This window comes from Panthera pardus, unplaced genomic scaffold, assembly GCF_024362965.1.
Source record: "Panthera pardus isolate Hobbes unplaced genomic scaffold, ASM2436296v1 HiC_scaffold_15, whole genome shotgun sequence".
NCBI lineage: Eukaryota > Metazoa > Chordata > Mammalia > Carnivora > Felidae > Panthera > Panthera pardus.
In genome coordinates this window covers 51,618,456-51,634,164 of record NW_026526710.1, presented here as the reverse complement: position 1 = coordinate 51,634,164, position 15,709 = coordinate 51,618,456, and the positions used below count along the sequence as shown (strand labels likewise).

At 46.0% G+C, this 15,709-nt stretch overlaps 1 pseudogene; it reads right to left on the bottom strand.

Moving 5' to 3' along the window:
- Positions 1-4,314: 4,314 nt before the first annotated feature.
- On the bottom strand, positions 4,315-12,279 carry LOC109276519 (60S ribosomal protein L7a-like; annotated as a pseudogene).
- Positions 12,280-15,709: the final 3,430 nt, after the last annotated feature.

The window sequence follows — 15,709 nt, the reverse complement described above, 5'->3', positions numbered from 1 at the left end:
AATGAGTTATGAGCAGAAGTAGTCTTTTCCCACAATGCACAATGCTTTCTTAACTGCTGGAAAAGCTCTACCTTTTTCTTTCTCTACCATCAGCCTGTCCTTTGACTTTCCGGTGGTATCCCAGATGTTGTCTACTGTTAATGCATCTCTAGCGCAGTGCAATTCTTCAACCCTTCTACCTCAGTGATATTGATGTTGCTAAAATATGCAGGAGATGCATCCCTCGCTGTCTTCAGGTTTTAGCCAAAGCCCACCTTCTGAGCTGAGTGCACTTTTGCCAGCATAATAGTACACGACAGCTCCTCTGTAGTTTCCTTGATATTTTACTGTTTCACTGAATTCCAAGCAGAGGAACTATTTGAAAATTAGAGCTTTAGTATTCCGAGGCTGAAAGCCTTGGTGAGTGCTTGCCAGTCATTAAGCTGTTGTCTCTTGGCCGCAAACCCGTCTTTCTCTGCTCTGGGCGACTGGGCTGGGGCTTTGCAAACCTCAAACCCCCCACCCCCACCCCACCAAACTGACACCCAGTTAGGTTCTGTCAGGAGGGAGCGCTCAATAGAAGCTATGAGGCTGCAGGAGGAAGGGACTTTCTCTGCCCACCTTCTCCCGGCTTGTGGGTTCCTGTGAATACCACTCCAATAACGGTTCCCCACCCTGGTGGTGACAGTTCCTCCCAGGAAGCAAATGGATCCTATTGGATCCTATTTGTAGTTTTTCCAACATTTCCAACATTTCCAAAGCCAGATTCACACTACTTTGAGAGGCTGTAGCACCAGCTACCCAGTGCCCCCTCCTAGTGATCTGAGTTCCAGGCACATGAAGCCTCAGTCCAAGCTCAGACACCTCAGCACCCACCAGTCAGTGCCCCCTCCTCAGGGCTCTGGGTCCCAGGTCTGGATCTCATCTTTCTCACTAGCTCTGAAACACCAGCGTCTGTGGAAGGAGCTTGCTCTCTTGTGTCTGAGAAAACTAGCCTTCTGTTGCTGGAGAACTTTCTTGTGAATCGTCTCATGAAATGAAATTCTTTTTTTTTTTTTGTTTTTAGTTCATTTGTTTGTTTTGAGAGAGAGAGAGAGAGAGAGAGCGTGTGCACACAGGCAGGGGAGGGGCAGAGAGAGAGGAAGACAGAGAATCCCAGGCATGCTCTGCACCACAGCGATGAGCCTGACACAGGGCTTGATCTCATGAGCTGTGAGACCATGGCCTGAGCTGAAACCAAGAGTCGGACGCCCAACTGACTGAGCCACCCAGGTGCCCCATGAAATGAAATTCTGTAATAGCATTTTATTTTCTGAATAATGTCAGAAGCTGAACCGTTGAGTTAAGAATGATGGTAGGAAAAAAAAAAATAACTCTGGACTCTCCTTGCTCAAGGGGAGCCGTACATTTTGTCTAGAGATAGATTCATTTGCTGTCCTCAGGCAAACCCCTGGTTCTGTAGTGACCATTGGATACAGTTGCATAGATACAATGCGATCATGAAAGGTCTCTTTCTCAGCACATTGGCTCACATTTTGCAAACAGCTGGTAAAAATTGAGTGCTTGGAGAAGATTAGATTTATTTCCAGGCACTAAAGGTTCTTCTTCCTTTTTTTTTTTTTTTTGATGCATGCCTGTAGCATTAGGATACGCAAAGGGAGTCAACATGTCCTTTTTTTTTTAGTGCTTCAAATCAGAAGCACGTGCTTCACTTACGAGGAAACTGGCAAGCAATAAGACCTATTTCATCAGCCTTGTCCAACTGCCCAAGAGAAAGAGTACTTTGAAGTCCATTTATCTGAGAATTCCACATGTTGTCCAACAACTCCATGGTCTGATGATTCCTGTCGTGATTCACTTTGAAATGGGCAAGTCCCCCTTCAGAAAATATATCAGTCAGTCAGACGTATTTGGTTATTGAAGTCTTTTGCCTTTGGCTGGCCACTGAACCCCTCTTTCCCTGAACCCCTCTTTCTCCTCTGTAACCTGTTTCTTCAGAGCAGGGCAGTGGTCGATGGCTTTAACAATAAAAGTCCGAACCTGCTAAGAATTTGATGAGCTGTCCTTTCTGAGCTATGATGTCCTGTATGCTGATGCCTTTTCTTGGTTAAGCTTGCTTTTGAGCAGACCTGAGACAAGAGCTTTGCTTCAGGCAGGTTCTTTGAAGGTAATTCCAGGAGAGGGGAGAGTCAGTGGGGGGTGGGGGGGGGGCAGGGGGAGAAGGCGAATATGAGTGGAGACTGTCTCTCTGTCAGGACCTACAGGAAGCATACAGAAGCTTCTTACAGCCCTCGAGCTGTTGCATTGCTAGTGGAGCATTTCTCCTCTGGCTTCCGTGGCCCGTGGGTTGTAGGCTACCCAGGGCTCTCCTCTGCCTTATACTCTGGGCCATGAGTAGAGTGGGATAGTGTAGGAACACGGAAAAGTGTAGCACAAGCTGGAGGGGCTGTCACAGTTCACACAGAGCTGTCCCTTACAGCTCGGCTCCAATTAGAGTGGATGGATGGGATGGACGTGGTCACCAGAGGTGAGCAGCTGGCTTTGTAGCCAGACCATCTCACATCAGACCTTTAGCTCCATCACTGATTAGCCATGAAGTTTTGCTCAAAAAACCAAACATCAGTTTCCTTGTGCGATATTATCATTTTAATAGGGATAATAGTCCTTTACCTCATGGAGTATTGTGCTCGGTAAAAGTTAGGTATGGTTATCCAGCCACAGTCTCCTAATCCAAATTGTGTCCAGAGCTCAAGCACAACTTCTCTGTGCTTCCATAATTCTCCAGGAAAACGTGGAGCCTTGTGTCAGCATATAAAGTACGCATTCTCTCTCCTGCCACATACATCAGGGTCTTGCAGATTAGCGCCCCTCCGAGAACTGCCACATGGGCTCCCTTCTCCTTTGACATCTCTCTGCTTCTCTGCCTTCCTGACCTGTCCGTCCTCTGGGTGCAGAGGCCCTCATTGTGCCTTCCTGTTTCTGGCTGGAACCCTGTGGGGCTGGTGTCATATTGTGCTTTCTTTAAAAAAAAAAAAAAAATTCACTGCATCTTACTGTATTTTCTTGTAAGTGCTAATATAAACATTTTAATGCTGCCAGTACTTAGATTAATGTTGACACTTTGACCCTCTAATACGGATAAGCTGAAGTGGTTTGGCTAATGTCAGGGGCCCAAACTTCCTAAATTGCCAACAACCACTGCAGAACTTACTGCTGGAAAAAATGTCTATCTTCTGGCAAAAAGGGATGCTTTTCTTTCTCAGATAATAAGAATTATGTAAAATTAAGCTGTTGTGTTGTGGCGTTTGTTTGTTTGTTTGTTTTACCTTGGCTGCCAGGATGCTCTGAACTAAATTGTATGTTTCTATATAATGATTGTATTTCATTGCTGTTTTCTGATATATCCATTTTCCCCCTGGATATTTAATTCTTCTTTTAATTGTCCCAATATATTGATTTTTTTTAATTATAAGCTTATTCAAATCCTCAAATTCAAACACTGTAGAAGCAGTGTTTAAGTGGAAAACAGTGCATGAATTACTGGATGTGTCATTGATCCATGAAAATATAGTTACGGTCGGTTGGTTGTTAGGTCTTTCTGAGTATAGTGCCTTTCAAAGCCAGAATTCCTAAAGCCTGTTACACAAGATGTTGGCAGTCTCCATTTTATTAAATTGTTTAGTAATTCAGAAGACATAGTGTTTTAGTTAGGATGTTTTGATTACAGGTTACTGAAAATCCCATTTAATGCACAGACTTGGAAGTCCTGTTGGTCCAACTTTGGCTCAGGTCATGATCTTACAGTTCGTGAGTTCAAGCACCACATCACGCTCTGTGCTGACAACTCAAAGTCTGGAGCCTGCTTTGGATTCTGTGTCTTCCTCTCTCTCTCTCTCTCTCCCCCTCCCCCAACTTGTGCTGTCTGTCTGTCTGACTCTCTCTCTCTCTGTCAAAATAAATAAATAAATAAATAAATAAATAAATAAATAAATAAACATTTTAAAAATTATTTAAAAAAATAGTGCACAGAGTTGAATCAGAGGAGATCCGTGGGGATTTGTCACCCAAGTGCCCAATGAGCTCCAAGAGTGGTTTGATCAGGGTTCTGCATCTGGCTTTATTTCTCTTGGTTTCTCCTAGCTGAGCTCTCCTCTGTGTTGCCTTTTCTTGAGACTGACTTCCTCCTGGCAAGGTGGGCACTACCAGCTCCCTCCGATGAAGGCCCTTCACTCAATGAAGTGCTTCACTCAGTGGGAGCCATACTCTGTGGGAGCCCATCCCTGAACCAGACGCCACAGCCAGAGGAACGGGAGTGCTTTGTCTGAGCTGGACTCATCAGGTGCTGATTGCCTCTGTGACTCCACACAGTCCCCAGGTGCCACGCAGACCCCAGGTGCCGCACAGTCCCCAGGTGGCTGGGGGGACGGCGGTGCGTTGAAATGCCATCTCCATCTAATAGGGCAAATGAAAAGAGAACATGGAAGGACTTTGACCCACCACGAGGAGACCTACTATAAAACTGTGTGTATTTGCTTTATTTGCCATGGACAGTGCCAGATTGTGTCTTGAGAGGCCTTGTAAGTCCTATCAAAACATTCACTTTTTTGTTGGTCTCCAGAAAGAATTTGCCTTGTGATGCCTCTTGAATGGGGCAGGTGGAAAGCTTCCTGCAGCTATATTCCTTATCTGTCACATTTTTCCACCAGACATTTGCAATTTTTTAGAGACCACCAACCAATGGGCAACTGATCTGAGATTTGAGTTTTAGTACATCAGAGAAGGAGGGGTGGACTCCCATGCCCAGAAGGCACACTTGTGCTTGGCTCAGTGTTTCCACTAAATGCTTTACACCAGAAAAATCCTTAAAGGAGATGAATATACTTCTGCAAAGAGCACTCAGAAAGAGTGCTCTAGACACTTTTTTGTCCTGTTACTTACCCAAGGAATGTTCCAATTCTTTTAAGAAAATAACCCCTTGCAGCCACTCTGGAAAACAGTATCGAGCTTCCTCAAAAAGTTAAAAATAGAACTACCCTATGACCCAGCAATTGCACTACTAGGCATTTATCCAAGGGATACAAGGGTGCTGTTTCGAAGGGACACATGCACCCCCATGTTTATAGCAGCACTATCAACAATAGCCAAAGTATGGAAAGAGCCCAAATGTCCATCGATGGATGAATGGATAAAGAAGATGTGGTATATATATACAATGGAGTATTACTTGGCAACAAAAAAGAATGAAATCTTGCCATTTGCAACACCGTAGATGGAACTAGAGAGTATTATGCTAAGCGAAATTAGTCAGAGAAAGACAGATATCATATAACTTCACTCATATTTGGAATTTAAGATACAAAACAGATGCATAAGGGAAGGGAAGCAAAAATAATATAAAAACAGGGAGGGGGACAAAACATAAGAGATTCTTAAATATAGAGACCAAACTGAGGGTTGCTGGAGGGGTTGTGGTTGGGGGGATGGGCTAATCGCGTAAGGGGCATTAAGGAAGACACTTGTTGGGATGAGCACTGGGTGTTATATATAGGGGATGAATCACTGGGATCTACTCCTGAAATCATTATTGCACTATATGCTAAATAACTTGGATGTAAATTAAAAAAGAAAAAAAAAGAATCTTTTTCTTAAATAAACTTAAAAACAAAGTCGGGGGTGGGGACTGGATGGCTCAGTCAGTTAAGTCTCTGACTCTTGGTTTCAGCTCAGGTCCTGATCTCATGGTTTCATGAGTTCAAGCCCTGCGTCAGGGATTTTCTCTCTCTCCCTGTCTCTCAGCCCTTCCCCAACTCATGCTGTCTCTGCCTTAAAATAAATAAATGAACTTAAAAAAAAAAAAAAAAGAACCCTTCCCCCCCCCCCAGTTCCTATATTTTCCTATATCTAGTTATAATTTATGTCTGCAGGAATCATTTATGTTTTTTAAGTTAATTTATTTATTTTGAGAGAGCGTGACCTGGGAGGGGTAGAGAGAGAGGGAGAGAGAGAATCCCAAGCAGGCTCTGTGCCATCAGCGCATAGCCCGACGTGGGGCTCGATCCCACAAACTGTGAGATCATGACCTGAGCCTAAATCAAGAGCCAGATGCTCAACCGACTGAGCCACCCAGGCGCCCTGCAGGAAGCATTTAATAGAGGGCTCTCAGAATTGATGGAAAAGAAGAAGCCCTGTAAGTGTACCTGCACGTGCGAGTGCACACACATATACCCGCACACACATCGACTGCTTTCTTTACCTCTGGCACATTTTTCACTGATGGACTAGTCCTAGGAAATGGCCTCTGTCAGATGCCTTTTCTTAGAGCATCTGTGGTTTGGCACAGGTTCCTTTGCAGAGCTGTGGCGTGGCTGTATTCCACAGCCTAGGCAGCGTTGGGCTTGTGAGTGAATGACCCAGGGTGGAAGAATGGTATATTTGCTGGATGGGGCTGTAACATGCCTCAGGAGACAATCTTTGCCATTTCTTCTTCTTCTTTTTTTTTAATATGTATTTATTTTTGAGAGAGACAGAGACAGAGACAGTGCACGAGCGGGGAAGGGGCAGAGAGAGAGAGAGTGAGACACAGAAGCCAAAGCAGGCTCCGAGCTGAAAGCACAGAGAACCAATGTGGTGCTTAAACTCACAAACTGCGAGATCATGACCTGAACTGAAGTTAGACACCTAACCCACTGAGCCCCCCAGGCATCCCAAGTAATCTTGGCCATGTCTGAAACCTGACTCGGATGTCCCGAGAGCTTGTCCTCTGCTGAGTGAGGCCAGGGTGCCTGCATCTCACCAGGGCTTGGAGTGAAGTACAAACCTTGGTGGCTCTGTCCTCAGTGAGGAAAACCAGGCCAAGGTTCCCTGAGGTTTTCTTCGTAACAGGAAAGAGGCTGTGTATTCCAGGTGTTGTTGCTGTCGTTTCAGTAATTAGGGTCAACTGCTGAACACCTTTCCCTACTTGCCTTCACTTCTACCTAAAAAGGCAGGAATGAAGAAATCAAAAAGACCGTATGTTGAATCCACTGTGTCTTTGGTGATGGTACAAGACAGCCTAGTGAACCAAGACTGATCCTTGCTCTGGGAAACATTGCTATCCGCCCACACCAATGAATGTGAATCCCCACCCGACTGGAGCCAACGGTGGAGGTGTGTGCGGGTGGCCGTAGGGGTGCCAAGGAGGACAGAGGGAAGATAGGTCGGGGCCGGAGAACCAGACCAGCTAGAGGGCTCACCCTCAAGGGAGTGGTTAGCCATTCAAACTACAAGGTTCCAAAGATTGTGGGTAGCTCTGGAGGGATCTGGCAGGGACATGAACTGAGTCTACGTGGAAGTTCCTGTTCTTGGGGCTCAGCCTGCTGATCAGGGCCTGGAGGCAGAGGCCCCATCATGTGAATGTTGTAAAGACTGGGATTTCTAGAGACACCCTCAGGTAGGGTCTGGGAGAACAAGTTCAAACTTACCACAAGCTTCTTTAGCAAAAAGTCTGGAAGATAACTCAAGGGCTCTGGAAGACATCCCCAGCTCCACCTGCCAGGGATTAAACTGGGAATGTGGGAATACCGGTCCCTGAACCCTGGCTGGGCCCAGCAGCCTCCAGAATTGCTTTCACTTAATTGCAGTCTCAAGGTCGGGCCATCACCCTGATGTGGATGAGGACATTCCCTATGTGACACAGTCTTTGCTTTATGGGCACCCTCAGGAGAAATGTGACCTACTTGAAGAACTGGCACTTCTCAGCATGAGACTTATTTTTATCTTAAGGACACTGTGAACCAAGGAAGCTTCTCTCAGTGCTGGAAGTTTCTTAAAGTCAGGTGAGAGTATTAAACCTGTTTATAGGGCTTTAAAGTAAGCATTTTCATATTTACTAATTCCTGGCTCCATTCTATCTATATTTTTATCCTTGCTTCATTCCTTCCTTTTGACCTGCTTTTTGCTTAAGTTGCCCTCTTGTATTTTATGCATCCTTTTATTCCCCTTCCAGGGGTGTGCTAGAGCCTTTGAGGTTGTTAAACACTCTATTCAGGAATTTTATGAGCCCCTGGTTAAACAGTTGAGGGCTTGAAATCAACCATGGTGGGAGTATTTACACCACAGACATAGGCAGACACTACAAAATCGTTTCTTTTTTTTCTTACAGAAAACTAGTTTACCAGCATATCACTGTCTCTCTCTTATCTAGAAAAGGTAGAGTCTTAATAAATATGTTTTTAAAAGTACTAGTTCTAAAAGTATTATGAAATAGCTATGTTATTTAAATATTATGTGTGTGTGTGTGTGTGTGTGTGTGTGTGTGTGTGTGTGTGTTTTAAGTAAACTCTACCCCTAATGTGGGGCTGGAGCTCACAACCCCAAATCAAGAGTCATATGCCCTATGGTCTAAGCCAGTGAGGCACCCATTATATGTGTTTTTATTTTTTATTTTTATTTTTCAAAGTTTTTATTGTATTTATTCTGAAGAAAGAAGAAGGGAGTGCATGTGCGTGCGTGCACACACACACACACACACACACACATGCAGGGGGGCAGAGAGAGAGAGAGAGAGAGAGGAGAGAGAGAGAGAATTCCAAGCAGGCTCCAAACTGTCATGCTATCAGCGCAGAGCCCAATAAGAGCCCAACGCAGAGCTCAGACTCACCAATGCGAGATCATGACCTGAGCTGAAATCAACAGTCAGCTACTTAACTAACTGGACCACCCAGGTGCCCGCCCCCCTCCCCTCTTAAATCTTAGGAACAGTGGCCCTGTTTTGGGGTCCAAAAATGTTTCAAGTATAAATAAATTTATGAGATTGCTTTTTATTGATGGCAAGGGAGAAATGGGATTCATCCAAAATGTGCCTTCTAGTCAACTTGGCTATCACGCAGCTGTTCTAAAAAGGAGGATCTTTATGTATGTGGATGTGCTGAAAGCTGTTTACGTTTCTGTTTATCACATTTTAAGTTATACCCTGGTGGAGCTAAGATTTTGGTAAATCTAGCAGTATTAGAAGCAAGTTGATATCCCATTCAAAGTGTGATGGTTGCTAAGGGACCATTCAATGCAAATTAGAAGTAATAATAGCTCTGGTTTAAAAGGGCAGAGAATTAGGACAGGGAGGGGAAAATGACTCCCTACAGAAGACGAGAGTTTTGCGGTGACAAATGTGGATGCCTGACACACAACACTTTCTGCTCTGTCCTGTGATAGAGAGGCAAGGAGGAATGGGGACAGCACAGGGACAAGGATAGCTACAGTGACTCCTGGCAGGGGTTTCCCTTGGAATAAGCGCAAATAGCTACAGAAAGCATGTTTGTTATCCAGAGTTGGCAGCTCAGCAATTGCAAACTTCGGCAACAGCACGAAAGAGAAGAGGAAAAAAAAAATCTCTGGCAGTAAAATTGTAACTCCTGGGCCACAAACAACCACACCAAAGGCTGCTGGAAAGTGCCCCAAACCTGAAGATCCCCCAAAGGCATTGCAATGAGCAGGTTCATTGACCGTGGAAGAGCTAGCAAAGACTGCGCTTTTACTGCCAGGCGCAGGCCTGCACTAAAAGACTCTTCCCTCCTATTAACCCATTCAGCGCCCACAATGGACAAAGAAACTGATGCACAGATGGGTGAAGTCCCTGCCTGAGATGCTCCGTGAATAAGAGGAGGAGCCAGGATTTGAGTCTGTGCTCTCAACTGCCGAGATCGAACAAAGAAAGATGTGGATGGTGGTGGTCTGAGATGGCAGTGTGCAGGGCATGGTGAAGAGTGAGGACGTGAGGAGCCTGAGAACAGTAAACGAGAGAGGCCAATGGCAGATCGAGGGGTGGGGCTGAGATGGCACAGTTCAGGAGGTCTATAGCCAGAACCAGAGGGAGACAAAACCTACCTCCCAAACCTAGACAATCTGCTATCCCCTGGCCAAATAGCACCACATCCTGAGGCCATCTCTGAGCCCTCGTGCTGTTAAAGGCCGCCAGAGGTGCGGCCTTTGAGGTTTTGGGGCAGTTAGTGAAGGGGCCAGCCAAGGCTTGCTGTCTTCCCTTTAGTAGTTCGGTGTTGAGAGAGAGAGCCCAGGCAGTTTCTAGAGGGGACCATGCTGAGCTAGCTGCATGTCGGGAGTAGTGACCTATAATCCACGGGGTGGACTGTCATCACACAGGGGACCCTGCTGGGCAGGGCATTGGGACAGAAATTCAAAGCTCCTGAGATAGTCAGGAGCAAACCCAAAACTGGGCTGAACCTTAAGGGAGAACATGGGAATCTCCATGTAATTGGAACGGAGTGAGCACCACAAAGTGGTCGGATGAGCACAGCCTTGCTTCCTCCTCGTGAACGCCATCTATTTATCCCTGAAGACCACTACCCTTATCAAAGAGTACCGGACACCATGCTCTTTCTGATGCCGGCAGGCCAGGTCCAAGGACCCAGAGGGGGTCACAGGACCAGCCAGGAGGGTCCTTAGCTTCACAAAGAATGGAAATCAAACATGAGCCAGCAGGAAGTGAGAGCAGAGTTTATGGAAGATATGGAGCAGATACAGATGGGGCTTCAGGGAGATTCAGGAAAGGAGCGTGAGTCTTGTCTTTGTTCAGGGTCTTGGGTTTTTACTGAGGATGGTGCCTGGTGTACATGTCCTCTCGGGCACGTTCTAACCTCTAACCGGTTAGAACAAAGACAGGGGCCCATGTGTCATTCCCTGGAGTCAGGGTGCCTTGGCGTGGAGACGTCTAGCTCCGGTGGTCTGGAATATGCCTATGATAACATTGGTCATTCTCACCTGGTCCTTCCTTCGATGTTATCTATCCTAGAGAAATCATTAACTCCTCATCCCACTTACAAGGAGGACATACACTATTTACGTTGCAAGGCATGTGTAAAGTTGGGGGGGGGGTGCAGGTCGTAGCAAGAAAAGGAGCAAAAGGCAGATATTTATGGAGTCCTTCAGTTTCTCTGCATCATTACTAGCTGAGAAAATCTTTGTGGATTACTGGTCAAGTAATTATAGATTAAACCACCACACAAACACGCCAGGGGCTAGACCTTGTTTTGTTTGAGGAGCTCTTGCAGCTCGTTTTAGACAGAGCCCTGACTTCTGCCGAGTGACCCTGGTGTTTCCAGCAGCACTGAAGATAGGCTCTGGCTCTGGAGGAAGTGAGCTGGAGGTCACTGGCCTCCCCTCTGAGCCACCTCCTTCTATAGGACCCAGGTCTTCACAGAAAAGTTTGCTCCCTCTGTTTATTTTATTTTTGTAACTTACTTATTTTTAAAGATTTTTTTTGAAAGAGAACTTTTTATTATTTTTATGTACAGAAAATTCAACAGCATCCACTTAGCCCAGTTGGGTGGCCAGTTCTTTTTGCCTTTTCCAGCTTGGCAATGCGAGCCACTGACTTAGGACCCAGGATGTTGTCTCTCTGGTGGCTGGTGGTGGTAGATCTCATCTTATTTGTCACTGTAATTGGTTCTGATGGCTTCCACCAGTTTAGCCAGAATTCCTTTGTCTTCCAAGTTAATCTGTGTGACAACGGTGCAGGGCTTCCTGTGGACCAGATGCCCCAGCCTGGCCTTCCCCTTGATGATGTCACAGGGAACCGCCACCATTTTTTTTAATGTTTCTTTATTTTTGAGAGATAGAGCACCAGCAGGGGAGGAGCAGAGAGAGGGGGGGACAGAGGATCCAAAATGGGCTCCGCACTGACAGTGGTGAGCCTGACGCAGGGCTCAAACTCACAGTTCGTGAGACCATGACCTGAGCTGAAGTCAGATGCTCAACTGACTGAGCCACCCAGCTGCCCCAAGGGAACCTCCATCTTACAACACAGGGCAGGCAGGAAGACAACCAGTTCAATGGGATCCACATCATATACAATCATTACCAGCTGAGCCTTTGTATTTCCCACCAAGGTGGTGACAGTATTGACTCCAGCTTGAAGGACAGGCAGCCTTTTAGTGGGGACATCCCCTTTGCTGGCAGCTTTCATCTCAGCCCGGGCCAACGATCTCTGCTTCTCTCGCTTTGTCTCTGGTCTGTATCTGTGGGCCAGCTTAAGCAGTTGAGTAGCTGTTTGGTGGTCCAAAGCCTGGGTGAACTGGTTAATTACGGGAAGCACTTTTCGACATTTATAGAGAATAGTCCTTTGCCACTGCAGCCCGTGGCATTTGACAAAGCTGATGAGGCCCTTTTGGGCTGGATGTCCTGTCTGATGCCAAAATTCTTGGGCCTTCTCTCAGACAGGGAAGTGACCAGCTTCTTGGCCTCTTGCTTCTTCACAACAGCAGAGGCCAGGGCCACCTTCTTCCCCTTGGTCTTCTTTCCTTTCAGCATCTTGGATGGCTAGAGGAGAGAGAAAAGAAAAGAGAATTGTAGGTAATATCAAGATTATGTATTTATTTATTTACTTATTTATTGTTAATTTTTTTAACATTTATTTTTGAGAGAGACAGAGAGAACATGAGCAGGGGAGAGGCAGAGAGAGAGGGAGACACAGAAACCAAAGCAGGCTCCAGGCTCTGAGCTGTCAGCATGGAGTCTGACACAGGGCTTGAACCCACCAACAGTGAGATCATGACCTGAGCTGAAGTCTGGCACTTAAATGACTGAGCCACCAGGTGCCCCTGTTTTTTTATTAAAAAAATTTTTTTAGGTTTATTTATTTTGAGAGAGAGAAAGAGAGCATGCAAGCAGGGAAGGGGCAAAGAGAGAGGGAGAGAGAGAATCCCAAGCAGGATCCATGCTATCCACACAGAACCCAGTGCAGGGCTCCATCCCACAAACCATGAGATCATAACCTGAGCCAAAATCAGGAGTTGATCGCTTAACTGACTGAGCCACCCAGGTGCCCTAAGATTTTCTTTTTAAGTAATCTCTACACCCAGCATAGGTCTCAAACTTACAACCCCGAGTTCAAGAGTCGTATGTGCCACTGACTGAGCCTGCCAGATGCCCCCTCTCTCTTTTTAAAAAAAGTTTTAGGAGATAGAATTTATATACCATAAAATTCACCTGTTAAAGTGTCCAATTCAATGGTTTTCAGTATGTTCAAAGAGTTGTACATACATGACACAATCCAATTATAGGACATTTCCATCACCCCAAAAAAGAAATCTCTTCCCCATTTGTATTCACACCCCATTCTTACCCCCAGGACAAGGCAACCACTAACCTACTTTCTGTCTGAACAGTTTTATATGCTGATAGTATAATATGTTGTGCAAGCACAGCATCTGCCCCACACCTGGGGTGAGGCAAAACAGACAGGTTGACCATTTTTGTGTGAGCCAATATTCAGTCCCACAAACTAAAAAATTTGGTAACTTGACCAAGTTAATGTGTTACAAAAATGCAATTACCTATTGCTTACCACCTTAGAATATATTCTGTGATAGACCAGTTCAGAATGATTGGCTGACTTGAAGGTCCAAGCTTTTAGATTGCCAGCTGACTGTAGAGCTGCTCTTGAGAAAGTAGGGCAAGTGTCTAGGTTTTTTGGGTTGTTTTCCATTTTATTTTCCTCTGAAATTCCATGTCACTGATGTAATGTGTACCCTTGGGTTCTCCTCAGAATATGAGCTGCTCTTACAAAGCAGCCTTCATGAGGAAATTGCGTCCCATGCTAGACTCAGAACATCACACATGTATTTGAATCTTGCCTGTTGTATTAGATGGCTGAGTGTGGATGGCTCCCTCGCCTTTCTCTGGTAGACCCTTTGCTCCTATGGATTTTCCTCCACTGGACCATCTGGATTCACCCTTGTTGTAATTTCTTGCATTTACAAAAACCCTCTCTTTGACCTGGTTTCCCCTTTGGAGACTGCCCATCATCCCTGATTCTCTTTTCAGAAACTTCTATGATGGAATTGTCTAAGGTAGCTGTCCCTACCTTGTCTTTGGTTCTCCCTAGAATTCACTCTGGGCAGGGCTTTGTACCTGCCACTCCACCAAAACCACCCACAGTGTTGCTGCCAGTGACCTCCATGTGGCCAACCCAACAGTTAACCCTCAGCCTCTAGTAGCTTATCGGTTACATTTACACATTGACTGTTCTTACCTTCCTGAGACACTTTCTTCTCCTGGCCTCTAGAGCAGCAATGTCTTTCTTTTCTTTTCTTTTTTTTTTTTTTTTTTTGGCAATGGGGAGGGGGGGGCGAGGCAGAGGGAGAGAGGGGAAGAGAGAGACTGAGAGAGAGAGAGAGAGAGAGAGAGAGAGAGAGAATCTCAAGCAGGCTCCATGCTCAGCACAGAGTCTGTCACAGGGCTTGATCCCATGACCCTGGGATCACAAAATCAAGAGCCAAAATCAAGAGTCAGATCCTCAGCCGACCGAGCCACCCAGGCACCCCTAGAGCAGCACTGTCTCTTGCTCTTCTGTCTTACTGCTCCTTTATCCAGTCTGCCATGCCGGCCACTGCTCATCATTCTTGAACGTGTCTAAATGCTGGGGAGCCCCACTTCTTCCTTCTCCACCTCGTCTCTCCTCTGCCTGCGACACCCTCTATGTGATTTCATACAGGCTACTGGGTACATTAAATACTATCTCTGCTGACTTCCAGATTTGCATCTCCAACCCATCCCATCCTAAAACTATGGGAATTCAAGAGAATTGCTCATGGAGACGCTGGAAATGAGGGTCAGAGTTAAAAAGGGAGATGTGGCAACAGAAGCAGAGGTCAAAGTTATGCAGCCATGAGCCAAAGAATAAAGGTCACTTCTAGACCCTGAAAGAGTAGGGAAACAAATTTGCCCCTATAACGTCCAGAGGGAACACATTTCTGCCAATACCTTGTTTTTTAGCCCTATAAGACTTGTATCGAAATTCTGACTTCCAGAACTGAAAGATAGTAAATCTGTGTTGTTTTGTGTCATTGAGTTTATGATATTTTGTTAACGTCAGCAACAGGAAGTTAATCCAGGGGGTAAAGCTGACATTAAGGTGCCCATCTCCTGACTCTTGTGCTGATGGCCTTCCTTCCATAGCTCTGACCTGCTGATGAAGCACAGTGATTCCTTGAGCAGGTCGAAAAGCCCCAGGCCCGGGCATGAGCCCTGTGCTGTCACAGAGGTGTGGTAGGTGATAGAAGGTGGGGAGCCTCATTCCAAAAGGTAGGGCTAGCTCAGGTGTGATTCAGACAAGGACAGTTGCCAGAGTTTTGAGACCTAGAATCCAGGGTGGTCAGTGCTTAAGAGTTAGGGAGGCCACTTAGTGCTCTCTGCCTAAGTGCTAATGGGACCTTGGACTTGGGATCAGGAGGCCTACTGGAGTGGAACAGTGGGGCCCCAGCCACTGAACAGCACTCCTGGCTTGGAACCAGAGCAGAGACAAGTGGTGTGCATGGGTGGGGAGGGCCGGACCTTCAGGCATGCATGAGAACGCCATGGTGGTCACTGGTGTTAAAGGCATAGCGAATGAGACTGGGGGATATAGTGCTGAGCCTAGGCCACTCAGCTCAGGGCTGGTGGGGAGGCTGGGTGACCAAGTCACTTACCCCTCCAAATGTAACCACTTTAAGGACTGAGGTGGGATTGGTAAATTTGGAGGGAGAGGACATCAATGAAGGCAGCTTCCAGAAGCTGAAGAAGGTGGGAGCAGTTGAGATGATATGGAGGCTAAGGTTTCCCACCATTCTAGTAGACAATTTAATAGAGTCACAACAATTTGGAGGTGATGCAAAGTCCTACTAGCACCGGACTATAGCTGTAATATAAGGTTACATTTCCTTTTAAATGCCCAAATTCTAATAGCTCAGTGGCACTTAAT